A 13,887-nucleotide genomic window follows, 5' to 3' on the forward strand; every position below is an offset into this window, starting at 1 on the left:
AGGCGGGATGGGAGGCGGGAGGGGGAGGGGAAGAACCAGGAAGCGGGGCTGGGGAGCTCGGGGCACGCAGGGGTTGGGGGTATTTTTGGCCATAAAAACACATGGAAAGGGTCGCGTAAGGGGGTCCGACTCACCTGCTCCTAGGATGGGAAATAGGAGCAGGTGCAGGAAGCGGGTCGCTACACCGACGCTGCTTCGGCCGCAACAACCAATCAGGGGCGGGGGGCGGGATGGGAGGCGGGAGGGAGAGGGGAAGAACCAGGAAGCGGGGCTGGGGAGCTCGGGGCATGCGGGGGCCTGGGGGCACTATTTAGGTTCAAAAACACATGGAGAGGGAGGCGGGATGGGAGGCGGGAGGGGGAGGGGAAGAACCAGGAAGCGGGGCTGGGGAGCTCGGGGCACGCGGGGGTTGGGGGTAATTTCTGTCCATAAAAACACATGGAAAGGGTCGCGTAAGGGGGTCCGACTCACCTGCTCCTAGGATGGGAAATAGGCTAGGATGTTAAAGGAACTGAACATAGGGTTCAACTTGTTTAGTCTTTGCTGAGTACCTAGGATGAGGAGCTCTGTCTTGTCATCATTAAGACAAAGCTCATGTTGGGCCATCCATGTTTGAATGACGTGGTAAACGTCATTTAAGGCTTTAGAATCTACTGTGTAATCACCCGTGATGGGGATGAGTATCTGGGTTTCATCAGCATAATTTGTGTAGGTGACACCCAGATAGTCAAGCACATCAAATAAGGGTTTAGTAAATACATTGACGAGGGTAGGGGATACACACGATCCTTGGGGGACACCGCAGGGGACTGGTGCAGGGTCAGCAGCGGAGGTGGGCGAGAATACCCTCATCTGTCTGTTATCCAAGAAGGATTGAATCCAGTTTGTGGCCGTATCGGAGAAATGAGCTGCAGTTTTTAGATGGTGACAGAGGATTTGGTGATTTTGTTTAAATACACCGCTGCCAACTTATCAAGGTTCATATCAAAGTCACTTAATAGTTGTGTTCAATACACTTGGGTTCGTTTTGATATAATGTGTAGAGACACTGCACGCAAGTGCCTCAGAAGTATTGGAATTAACAAGCCAGGCACGTCCGTGACCAAACCACTTTGTATTCAATTTTTGGGACAAGTTTTTCCCTCCCATTCTTTTTATATACATCGTTCATCTTAATTTCTTTCACCTTTTCAAATTGATCCATTGTGTAACGTTTTGTAAAGTGCTATACAAATCTAAATAAAAACAAATACACGTTTTGCTTTTTGTGCAGGTATTTTAAAATCAGCCAAATGTATGTTCATTACATTTTAAGTTCAGTTTGACATTATGAACAATGTACATGTACATTAATATCATGGATAGAGTTTAGAGCCTTAGAACATTGTGTAGACCAAACAAAAATAATGTGTTACCATCTATATCACACAAAAAGCAAACATATGTTGACAAGGAACTATCAGGCAGTAGACTATCTACTTAGTGGAAATTGAAATTCAATGGGCCTCATTACGGGTCCGGCGGTAACCCTGCCGGTGATACCGGCGGGTTGCCGCCAGACCCATAAAGAATTACTGGCACCTGACTTCCCCAGTCACACCTGGGTATTACAACCATGGCGGCCGCAAAGTCAGGCGCCGGTAATTCTGTTAATCCTCATTCCCATGGAGTCCCATGGAGTGGGGACCACGTAAGCACTGTCAACACTAATAACAGTGCCGGTGCTACCGTGATGGCTTGCCTACCATGGCAGCTGTGTCTGGCAGGGCCTGCCCTGTCGTTAACAGTGGGTCTGGCAGGCAAACCCGTAGTGTGACGGTCCATAAACAACGGTGCAGGTAGGCTTACCAGCAACTGTGTTTCCAGACCGGCACACACGTAATGAGGCCCAATGAGTGCAGGGTGGCTGAGTGGAAATGGCGTGCTTCTGGTACATCCTCTGATGAACTGGCCTGCCGCCTGCTCCAAAGGCAATACCGGCTCTCTGTCCGCACCAAGAAGAAGAGAGCTCACATCCAAACCTGGCTCTCTGTGGCATCTAACAACTCTGCTGAACTCTTTAAAATCTGCAAGGAACTGGCCAATCCTGCTGCAGTCTCTACATCTCCTGTCCCTTCCCAGGCCCTCTGCACGGCTCTGGCTCCTCATTTCATCTCTAAAACTCAGGACATCCTGTCCTCTCTCTCTTCCTCCCCCCCACCCCCACTACTCCCTGCTCTTCCTCTGGCCCTTCTTCGACCACCTCTCCTCCCTTCTCCTCTGCCTTTCCCCTGTTCTCCCCAGACGAGGTTCTAGACAAGTCTGATCTATAAAAGTCGCATCAAAACAGGTTCATCCCTGTTCCTCCAAAACCATCAATGACCACATATACTCCCTGGCTCCTGCTCTGGCTGACTTCTGCAACCAATCCTTTGCCACTGGAGTCTTCCCATCCCCCCTCAAGCACTCCCTTGTGCACCTGCTTCTTAAGAAACCCTCGGCCGACCCGTCCTGCCCAGCTATCGCCCCATCTCCATTACTCCCTTTCTGAGCAAACTCCTGGAAAAGCTGGCCATCTCCCAGCTTAATCTTCACACTGAATCTGTTGGTTGACTTCATGACCATCAGTCTGGCTTCAGAGCTGCCAGCTGCATGGAAACTGCTCTCCTGAACATCTGTGAAGACCTGCTCTCAAACCTTGATTCCAACACCCCCTGTGTCCTCATCTTACTTGATCTCTCTTCTGCCTTTGACACGGACAACCATGCAACCTGCACAACCATCTCTGTGATAACTTGGGTATCAACAGTCAGGCCCTGGCGTGGCTGACTTCTTTCCTCTCTGATCGACCCTGCCAGGTCCAAATTGGGTACTTCCTCTCCTCTTTCTTTATCTCTACCTGTAATGTTCCCCCAGGGGTCTAATCTCCCTCCCTGGCTGTTCACCCAATACCTGGCACTTCTTGCTCACCACATGTCATGATGCCTACCCCCAGGCATCCGGACCAAGCCCATCAGCCCCGGGAGCTGGCATCTAGACATTTAGTAAAACCTCAGCAGCCCCGGCTAGGGGCTATCTGGGTTCAGTCCTGGCGCCTTAGGCGCCAGGCTCATAGTAGAAATCAGTCCTGGCGCCTAAGGCGCCAGGCTCATAGTCATTACTTACCTCAGGCAGACCATGCTGCAAATGACTCCAATCCAACATGAAGCCTGAACTGACTATTTTTTACTTGGGTGTGGTTCTAGGGACTTCTTACCTGGGACTACTTTTGAGGCTATCACGCCCGACCAGCAACACACGCTTTGTGTTATTCTGCATCCAGCAGCGTAACGCTCACCGTGCCTGCAGCCTGCATCCAGTCTTCTGCCATGCCCGCCTCGAATCCGGAGCTCCTAAAACAAAGAGGAAAGAAAGGGACAAGGTTAGAAAACTAACTTATTTCTATTCCACACCGGATTCTGGATCCATCTCGTCTCCGGACCTGTAAAGAACATCAATTCTGCACGCGCCGCACCTCCAGCTGCAGCGCCGCGCCCTACTCACCAGTCTTCACAGCATCCTTCGGGTCGGCGCTGCCTCCATCATTTCTTCGCCGAACTTCGGCACCTAGGAGACAAAAGAAAACCACAAGGTGAGCCGAGGGAACCAACAAATATAATTCTTACCACCATAGACTTACCTGATTTACCACCGGAGGCATCCTTTTGTGACTCTCCATATTTTCACGTGCCGCATCTGTAAAGAGAGACAAAACAACACGTTTTCCACGTGCAACATTTACCGGACAGCGCCGGGTAATACAGACTCTTACCTGAGCGCCACCAGCTGCCACAAGAGCATCTTTTCACGAGCCAGCTGCAAGACAAGAAAGGAAGGGGGAACAAGAGTGAACATCAGACATATTGAACCCTATGAACTTAATACTTACTGGTCCTCACCAGTAACCTCAGAGTCAATACTCTCCGGAACTCTCCCGAGCCTTCAAACCAGTGATGTAACTGGCATCGACGCGCCCCTGCAAATCCACGCAGGATGGAGAGCTCACCTTTCAAGAATATAAGGTGAGATTGCTGTGAGGGCATTTCGGAGGTGATTAGTTGGGAGGACTGTCGGGGTGCCATCACTTGAATCCACAAGTGGCTAAATCCATCTCTCCACTTGCAGGAGAATATTTCTACGGGTTAAGCAGACAAGATTAGGAGGGCGTATCCAGTCAGTCATCGCTGCACTACGCCTCACGTGGGTGGAGACCGCAGCTGTACGGGTCCGACTGACGCCCCTGTGGGAGCCAGGTGAGCGTAACAGAACGCAAAGCCTATCTACAAATCCCCACCCGGGCGTAATGGAAACCTCAGAAACCAACCAACTAGCCCTATTGTTAGGGGAACTTAGGGCAGAAGTGCACTCCGCGCGCCTAGAGACTAATGCCCTCAGGAGAGAACTGATTGTGTCAAAGGAGCGCACTGATGATCTTGCTAGACAATTACTGCAAAACCAAGCTGGGCAAACAACATTACCTGGACTCGGGGGGAATCCAACTCCTGCTTCATCGAGCAATCCAGTGCAAGTGGTTCTACCAGGGAGCATTCCTTTAGCTCCATCTGAACGTTTTGCTGGGGACCCAAAAAAGTTTGCTGTGTTTATGAACCAATATTGCTTGCACTTTTTATGCTGACCTGGAGCTTTTCCAAACGACCAAACCAAAGTAGCCTTTGTACTATCATATCTTGGTGGCAGCGCAGCGGATTGGTCAATTCCATTAGTGAACCAGGATGACCCTCTTCTTCGGGATTTTCAAGGTTTTCAATTGAGCATGGAAAGACTATTGGCCAGACATTCACAGGGACAGCCCCTGGATAACAACCTTTTATCATTACGACAAGGTAACCAGGATCTACTAAACTATATCGCCACTTTCAATAGGTTAGTTTTGGAAACTGGATGGCCAGAGGTAAAACAAATTACATTATTTCATTGTGGACTTCGGGGTGAACTCATAGACGTTTTGGCCCAAGTTGGGAACCCACCTCAGGATTGTGCAGAATATATAGACTTAGTGGTCCAGTTAGACCACCGACTTCAGAATAGAAAGGCTGATCGAGCTAAGTTTGAGAATCAGGTATTGGTTAAACCCAATGTTACCCTCAAAGGAACAGATGTATCAGGACCGATGCAGATCGGGGGGGTCAAGGGACCCTTAACTCAAAAGGAAAGAGAAAGAAGATGGCAGATGCAATTGTGTCTGTACTGTGGGGCCTTAGGACATTTTCTACGGGATTGCCCTATAAAATCATCTAAAAAAGTATTCAGAGTTGCTGATAAAAATCAAACAGAGCCTGATTCGGGAAACGACCACGCCCGACAAGCATAGAGGTTCGCTTGCCGAGCTCGAAGAAGGATACTCAGACCTCGCACTTCATCATACCAATGGTCCTTATAGATCCAAGGCAGCCATCACGTATGCACGCAGTGAGGGCATACATTGATAGCTGGGCCATAGGAAACTATGTGGACCACGAGTTGGCTTCTAGGATGAATCTATATCTCTGCAAAAAGACCACTTCGGATGTCATGACCACAGTCGATGGAACTGAAATTGCCTCTGGGCCTGTAACTCATTCCACCGCAGAGATGACACTATTGGGTCAGGATGGGCATCGAGAGACTATTGTGTTTGATTTAATCAAAGCCCCGCAGTTCCAAATAATACTGAGGATACCTTGGTTGGAAACACATAATCCTTGTATTGATTGGCGAGAGAAGAGAATAACCTTCCCGGATTGTGAACATACTTGTTACCCGAATTAACCCTTGAACCAAGGCCTGGCCACAGTCGCTACTCCAGTCGTGCAGTTACCTCAGGAATATCAAGAATGCCAGGATGTTTTCCAAAAGGAACAGGCAAACACCCTACCACCTCACAGATCATACGATTGTCAAATCGATCTCATACCCGGTGCACAACCTCCATGTAGTAGGATCTACACCCTTACGGAACCTGAAAACCTTCACCTACCACAATGCTTGGACCAATACCTTGCTAATGGCTTCATTCGTCCATCCAAGTCCCCTGCATCTTCAGCTTTGTTCTTCGTGCCTAAAAAGGAAGGTGAACTCAGAACGTGCATAGACTACCGCGCATGAAATCAGATCACGGTTAAGAACCGATACCCATTGACTTTGATCCCCGAATTACTAGACCAAGTAAAGGACGCTTGCATCTACACTAAATTAGATCTCCGAGGGGCATATCATCTGGTACGTGTAAAGAAAGGCAATGAATGGAAGACTGCTTTTTGCACTAAGCACGGGTTATTCGAATACCAGGTGATGCCCTTCGGGTTGTGCAATGCACCAGCAGCCTTCCAGTATTTTATAAACAATGTCCTTCATGAACTCATTGAGGTCTGTGTTGCTGTATACATAGACGATATTCTAGTGTACTCCTCTTCAGAATCAGACCATGTGAAGCACGTTCGTGCAATCCTTGAGAAACTACGCCAGCACAAGTTATATACAAAATTGGAAAAATGCGTTTTTCATGCTACGGAAGTTGAATTCCTTGGATTTATCCTGACTCCAAAAGGTGTCCGAATGGACTCTCGAAAGGTGGACGCAATCCTCAAGTGGCCATCACCCAGTTCAGTTAAAGGGGTACAAAGCATGCTCGGATTTGCTAATTTCTACCGCAGATTAATTCCGGATTTCTCACATGTTGTACACCCTATCACAGCACTTTTGCAAAAAAACAAACGCTTCTTGTGGACCGAAGAAGCTGAAAAGGCCTTCCAAGAGCTGAGAGCGAAATTCACGTCTGCACCTGTCTTAAAGCATCCACGCCCTGAACTTCCATATATAGTTGAAACTGATGCATCCAGTTTAGCCATGGGAGCTGTCTTGTCCCAGAAGGATCCTGAAACCGGTCAACTTCACCCAGTAGCATTTTGGTCCAGAAAGTTCTCAGCACCCGAGTTAAACTATGCGGTTACCGATAAAGAATTATTAGCCATCAAATCCGCCTTCAAGGCTTGGCGGCATTATCTTCTCGGTGCCAGGCATACCATTACGGTAATCACCGATCACCGGAACTTGCAGTATTTAAAAACAGCCAAGGCCCAATCGTTGCATCAACTTCGATGGGCATTGTTCTTTGCCGAGTTCGATTTCGTGATCACTTATCGACCAGGTTGTAAAAATGGCAAGGCAGATGCCTTATCCCGAATAGGGATGGGAGAAGCATATGCGAACCCGGAACCGGTGCCTATAATTTCAGAACAAAGAATTCTTGGCATAACCACTCTACAGACACTAGAGGATATTCAAGTAAAGATCCAACAACTCTTCGATCCAACAGCCCTGCAGGATTGGGTGAAGAAAGGTCCGGACTACTCAGTCATCAATGACCTACCTTATTATCAAGGGCAACTATTTCTACCACACAAGGAACTACAAGAACTAGTCATCTCCAATTATCATGACACCCTGATGGAAGGACACCCATGTATCACAAAAACCAAAGCTAAAATTAAGAGACAATTCTGGTGGCCCACCTGGCGAAAAGACGTAAAGTCATTTGTAATGTCTTGTGGCATTTGCGCCCAAAACAAAACTCAGAAGAAAAAAACAGCTGGCCTCTTACAACCTTTGGATATTCCACCTACACCTTGGCACACCTTATCGTTAGACTTTATTACAGATCTACCTCCATGTAATGGATGTAACACCATTCTAGTTATTGTGGATCTGTTTTCCAAGATGGCCCACTTTATTCCTCTAAAGGGATTACCGTCTGCTTCAATACTGGCCAAGGAGTTCCTCGAAAACATTGTTCGAATACACGGATTTCCTTCCGTATTGGTCTCTGACCGAGGTAGTCAATTCATTTCACATTTTTGGAAGAAATGTTGTCAACTGGCACAAATCGACGTGAGGTTATCAACCAGTCACCATCCCCAGACCGATGGTCAGACGGAGAGGACCAACCAGACCCTTGAACAGTACCTACGTTGCATGCTACACCAGACCAAAAGTAATTGGAAAGATATTTTATGGATTTCCGAGTATGCATACAATAACTCTGTACATTCAGGAACCGGACAAAGCCCCTTTTATTCCATATATGGACATCACCCTCGAACCTCAGAACTAGATTCGTCTCAGCATTTAGAAATGCCTGCAGTTATTCATTTGCATTCTACTATTACACAAGCTTTTAAAGAGGCAACAGAACATTTGAAACAAGCAAAAGAGAAATATAAGAAAAATGCTGATCAACATAGAAGTGAAACTCCACAATACAAGATTGGGGATCAAGTTTGGCTGGCTACAAAACACAAACCTCTGAAGGGATCTCAGACTTTTAACCCTAGATATTTGGGACCTTACACTATTAAGGCCATTATCAACCCAGTAGCCGTCAAATTGGAATTACCCTCTAATATGCAAATTCATCCTTTCATGTGTCACTTTTAAAACCAGTTCAACCAGGAACAAGATTAACCAAACCACCCGACCCCATCTTGATAGATGGAGAACCTGAATTCGAGGTAAAACATATCCTGGACTCCAAGATGGTTAAATCAAAACTTTTTTATTTAATCGATTGGAAGGGCTACGGACCACAAGAAAGGTCATGGGAACCTAGAGACCACGTCCATGCACCTCGGTTGGTGAAAAGATTCCATCGGAACTTCCCAGACAAACCAGGGCCCAGGGGAAGAACAACTTTAGGAGGGGCCTTGGGGGGGCGTGCTGTCATGATGCCTACCCCCCAGGCATCCGGACCAAGCTCATCAGCCCTGGGAGCAGGCATATAGACATTTAGTAAAACCTCAGCAGCCCTGGCTAGGGGCTATCTCAGTTCAGTCCTGGCGCCTTAGGTGCCAGGCTCATAGTCATTACTTACCTCAGGCAGACCGTGCTGCAAATGACTCCAATCCAACATGAAGCCTGAAAGGGACTATTTTTCTACAGGGACTATTTTTTACTCGGGTGTGGTTATAGGGACTTCTTACCTGGGACTACTTTTGAGGCTATTTAAACCACGCCCGACCAGCAACACACGCTCCGCGTTATTCTGCATCCAGCAGCGTAACGCTCACCGTGCCTGCAGCCTGCATCCAGTCTTCTGCCACGCCCGCCTCGAATCCGGAGCTCCTAAAACAAAGAGGAAAGAAAGGAACAAGGTTAGAAAGCAAACTTATTTCTATTCCACACCTGATTCTGGATCCATCTCGTCTCCGGACCTGTAAAGAACATCGTTTCTGCACGCGCCGCACCTCCAGCTGCAGCGCCGCGCCATACTCACCAGTCTTCAAAGCATCCTTCGGGTCGGCGCTGACTCCATCATTTCTTTGCCGAACTTCGGCACCTAGGAGACAAAAGAAAACCACAAGGTGAGCCGAGGGAACCAACAAATATAATTCTTACCACCATAGACTTGCCTGATTTACCACTGAGGCATCCTTTTGTGACTCTCCATATTTTCACGTGCTGCATCTGTAAACAGAGACAAAACAACACGTTTTCCACGTGCAACATTTACCGGACAGCGCCGGGTAATACAGACTCTTACCTGAGCGCCACCAGCTGTCACAAGAGCATCTTTTCACGAGCCAGCTGCAAGACAAGAAAGGAAGGGGGGAACAAGAGTGAACATCGGACATATTGAACTCTATGAACTTAATACTTACTGGTCCTCACCAGGAACCTCAGAGTCAATACTCTCCGGAACTCTCCCGAGCCTTCAAACCAGTGAAGTAACTGGAATCGACGCGCCCCTGCAAATCCATGCAGGATGGAGAGCTCACCTTTCAAGAATATAAGGTGAGATTGCTGTGAGGGCATTTCGGAGGTGATTAGTTGGGGAGGACTGTGGGGGTCCCATCACTTGAATCCACAAGTGGCTAAATCCATCACTCCACTTGCAGGAGAATATTTTTACGGGTTAAGCAGACAAGATTAGGAGGGCAGATCCAGTCAGTCATCGCTGCACTACGCATCACGTGGGTGGAGACCGCAGCTGTCCGTGTCCGACCGACGCCCCTGTGGGAGCCAGGTGAGCGTAACACCACATTGCCGCTCTCTGCCCCAACTTTCAGTGCAATGCAGATTACACTCAGCTCATTTTCAGGCTTCCCTCTGCCACCTTTTCTCCTTCTCTCATCTCTCACAGTCTGTCTGCTATCCAGGAGGTGTGTGCCGCTAATGATATCTACCTTAATGCCAGTAAGACTGAGATTATCCTCATTAGCACACCCACTCCCTCCTTTCCTGTCACTATATGGCCAGCCTCTCTTGGCCCTCTTCCTGCTCCCACCTGCAAGGCTAAAAACCTCAGGGTCATCTTCGACTCCACACTCTCCTTCTCTCCTCACATCGCTGACGTCTCTAAGAAGTCACACTACCAGCTGCACCTCCTTTCATCTCCTTCCCCCAGAAGCTCACTGTCTCCAGAGCTCTGGTTCTCTCTAGGCTGGACTATTGCAACAGCCTCTTTCTAAATCTGCTTGCTTCTACTCTCTGCCCTCTGCAAATCATCCAGAACAGGACTGCGAGACTTGTCCTTGGTCTCAAGCCCAGGGATCGTATCTCTCCAGCACTTAAATCTCTGTATTGGCTCCCAGTGGCTACGATGATTAATTTTAAAACCCTCTGCATTGTCCACAAGCCCTTCTGGGGCCTCAATATATTCAACTCTATCTTCCTAAATATCTTCCTTCTCGAGCTCTTCGCTCACCTGCCTTCAACATCCTCAGGGTCAGTCGCTTCTCCAAGCAACAAGTTGGTGGTAGATCTCTTTCTTTGGCTCAGGCCTCCCACTGGAACAGCCTCCCTGCCTCCCTGAAACTTGAGAAGAACCATCCAGAAGCACCTGAAAACCTTCCTCTTTGCTTCTGTTTTCTCTCCTCCTCTCCCCTGCTCAATTCCTGGCTGAAACTGTACTGGTGTACCTGGCCACCCTCTGATCTCGCACTTGCGCGATCTGAATGACTCTTGGCCTAGTTGGATAGCTGTCTCTGTCTTCCCTCTGTTCCTCCTCCCTTGCCGTGTCGTGCCTTGAAACACGTGTGTATAGGCGCGTTATAAATGCCATATATCATATCATTATGTGTTTTGAGTCCTTCGTGACTCTTCCTCATGTGGAGAGTTACTTGTCAGACGTGTTGGCACATCTGCACTGGATCTGCCATAACAACCCCACAGAACCGAACAATAGAGATACAAGAAACATACACCTGTGGATCATACAGTGTTGTATGCAAGGATAGTATGTTGTCGAGTACTGCAAGACGCTGCATGCATGAGAGAATGATTCTACATAGATACACCATGTCAAACCATGAAACAGAAAAACAAGTGGGTCGACCCTCCACACAAGATGGGCACATATTTCAAGATCAATGGAAATGGATGTTAACGCTGGCCTCTTGAATACCACACACAGAAGAAAGAGGAAGCTCAAGTACCTAAAGACAGAGGACTGAACATAGATATAATGGGCAACTTGGAGCCTAGGGCCAGGAATGCAATCACATCAACGCAATCAGATGACAGCCCTCCAATACCATGACTCACTGCTATACACTACTGTTCAAAACACCGAACATCAGTCATTTTAGGAAATGACCAGAGCCCACCATCAGATTGTCTGTGACTAACCTTAAAATAATTTCACACTCCAAAGTTACATGTGAACAAGATTTGTTTACTTAAAATGCAATTCTCAGCTGAAAATGGGAAAAATAATATCATTAATTTTGGCTAATTACTGGGATCCACTTCAAGACTGCCTCTGCATAACTTTGAGAACGCATTTCCTTCAACTGTTACACTTACTTTATCCAATAGCTTACCTTCCTGGAGGTTGTGTGAATGGGATGGGTTTCAGGAGGCTTCACAGTGGCTAGTAAGCCCTGTCCCCTCACTGCATTTGTAATATGCACCTTGCTGAGGCCATTCCTTCTTGCTGGCTAAATCTTGCCCACAAAATATCCCCTGTGACTAGAGGGGTTACACTGGCCTACAGGAAGGCCAAACTGTATTAAGTGCCTTCCCTTGTGACAAAGTGGCTCAAGGCCTTTCTGGGGGCCCTTGTCTCCAAATAATGATCCCTGCTGGGCTAGTGGTGGTGTGTAGGCCCTGGTGGCAAAGTGGCTCAATGCCTTTCTGGGGGCCCTTGTCTCCAAATAATGACCCCTGCTGGGCTAGTGGTGGTGTGTAGGCCCTGGTGGCAAAGTGGCTCAAGGCCTTTCTGGGGGCCCTTGTCTCCAAATAATGACCCCTGCTGGGCTAGTGGTGGTGTGTAGGCCCTGGTGGCAAAGTGGCTCAAGGCCTTTCTGGGGGCCCTTGTCTCCAAATAATGATCCCTGCTGGGCTAGTGGTGGTGTGTAGGCCCTGGTGGCAAAGTGGCTCAAGGCCTTTCTGGGGGCCCTTGTCTCCAAATAATGATCCCTGCTGGGCTAGTGGTGGTGTGTAGGCCCTGGTGGCAAAGTGGCTCAATGCCTTTCTGGGGGCCCTTGTCTCCAAATAATGACCCCTGCTGGGCTAGTGGTGGTGTGTAGGCCCTGGTGGCAAAGTGGCTCAAGGCCTTTCTGGGGGCCCTTGTCTCCAAATAATGACCCCTGCTGGGCTAGTGGTGGTGTGTAGGCCCTGGTGGCAAAGTGGCTCAAGGCCTTTCTGGGGGCCCTTGTCTCCAAATAATGATCCCTGCTGGGCTAGTGGTGGTGTGTAGGCCCTGGTGGCAAAGTGGCTCAAGGCCTTTCTGGGGGCCCTTGTCTCCAAATAATGATCCCTGCTGGGCTAGTGGTGGTGTGTAGGCCCTGGTGGCAAAGTGGCTCAATGCCTTTCTGGGGGCCCTTGTCTCCAAATAATGACCCCTGCTGGGCTAGTGGTGGTGTGTAGGCCCTGGTGGCAAAGTGGCTCAAGGCCTTTCTGGGGGCCCTTGTCTCCAAATAATGACCCCTGCTGGGCTAGTGGTGGTGTGTAGGCCCTGGTGGCAAAGTGGCTCAAGGCCTTTCTGGGGGCCCTTGTCTCCAAATAATGATCCCTGCTGGGCTAGTGGTGGTGTGTAGGCCCTGGTGGCAAAGTGGCTCAAGGCCTTTCTGGGGGCCCTTGTCTCCAAATAATGATCCCTGCTGGGCTAGTGGTGGTGTGTAGGCCCTGGTGGCAAAGTGGCTCAAGGCCTTTCTGGGGGCCCTTGTCTCCAAATAATGATCCCTGCTGGGCTAGTGGTGGTGTGTAGGCCCTGGTGGCAAAGTGGCTCAAGGCCTTTCTGGGGGCCCTTGTCTCCAAATAATGATCCCTGCTGGGCTAGTGGTGGTGTGTAGGCCCTGGTGGCAAAGTGGCTCAAGGCCTTTCTGGGGGCCCTTGTCTCCAAATAATGATCCCTGCTGGGCTAGTGGTGGTGTGTAGGCCCTGGTGGCAAAGTGGCTCAAGGCCTTTCTGGGGGCCCTTGTCTCCAAATAATGATCCCTGCTGGGCTAGTGGTGGTGTGTAGGCCCTGGTGGCAAAGTGGCTCAATGCCTTTCTGGGGGCCCTTGTCTCCAAATAATGACCCCTGCTGGGCTAGTGGTGGTGTGTAGGCCCTGGTGGCAAAGTGGCTCAAGGCCTTTCTGGGGGCCCTTGTCTCCAAATAATGACCCCTGCTGGGCTAGTGGTGGTGTGTAGGCCCTGGTGGCAAAGTGGCTCAAGGCCTTTCTGGGGGCCCTTGTCTCCAAATAATGATCCCTGCTGGGCTAGTGGTGGTGTGTAGGCCCTGGTGGCAAAGTGGCTCAAGGCCTTTCTGGGGGCCCTTGTCTCCAAATAATGATCCCTGCTGGGCTAGTGGTGGTGTGTAGGCCCTGGTGGCAAAGTGGCTCAAGGCCTTTCTGGGGGCCCTTGTCTCCAAATAATGATCCCTGCTGGGCT

Source organism: Ambystoma mexicanum, chromosome 9 (genome assembly GCF_040938575.1).
Source record: "Ambystoma mexicanum isolate Mex_15411 chromosome 9, UKY_AmexF1_1, whole genome shotgun sequence".
In the NCBI taxonomy this organism is placed as follows: Eukaryota; Metazoa; Chordata; class Amphibia; order Caudata; family Ambystomatidae; genus Ambystoma; species Ambystoma mexicanum.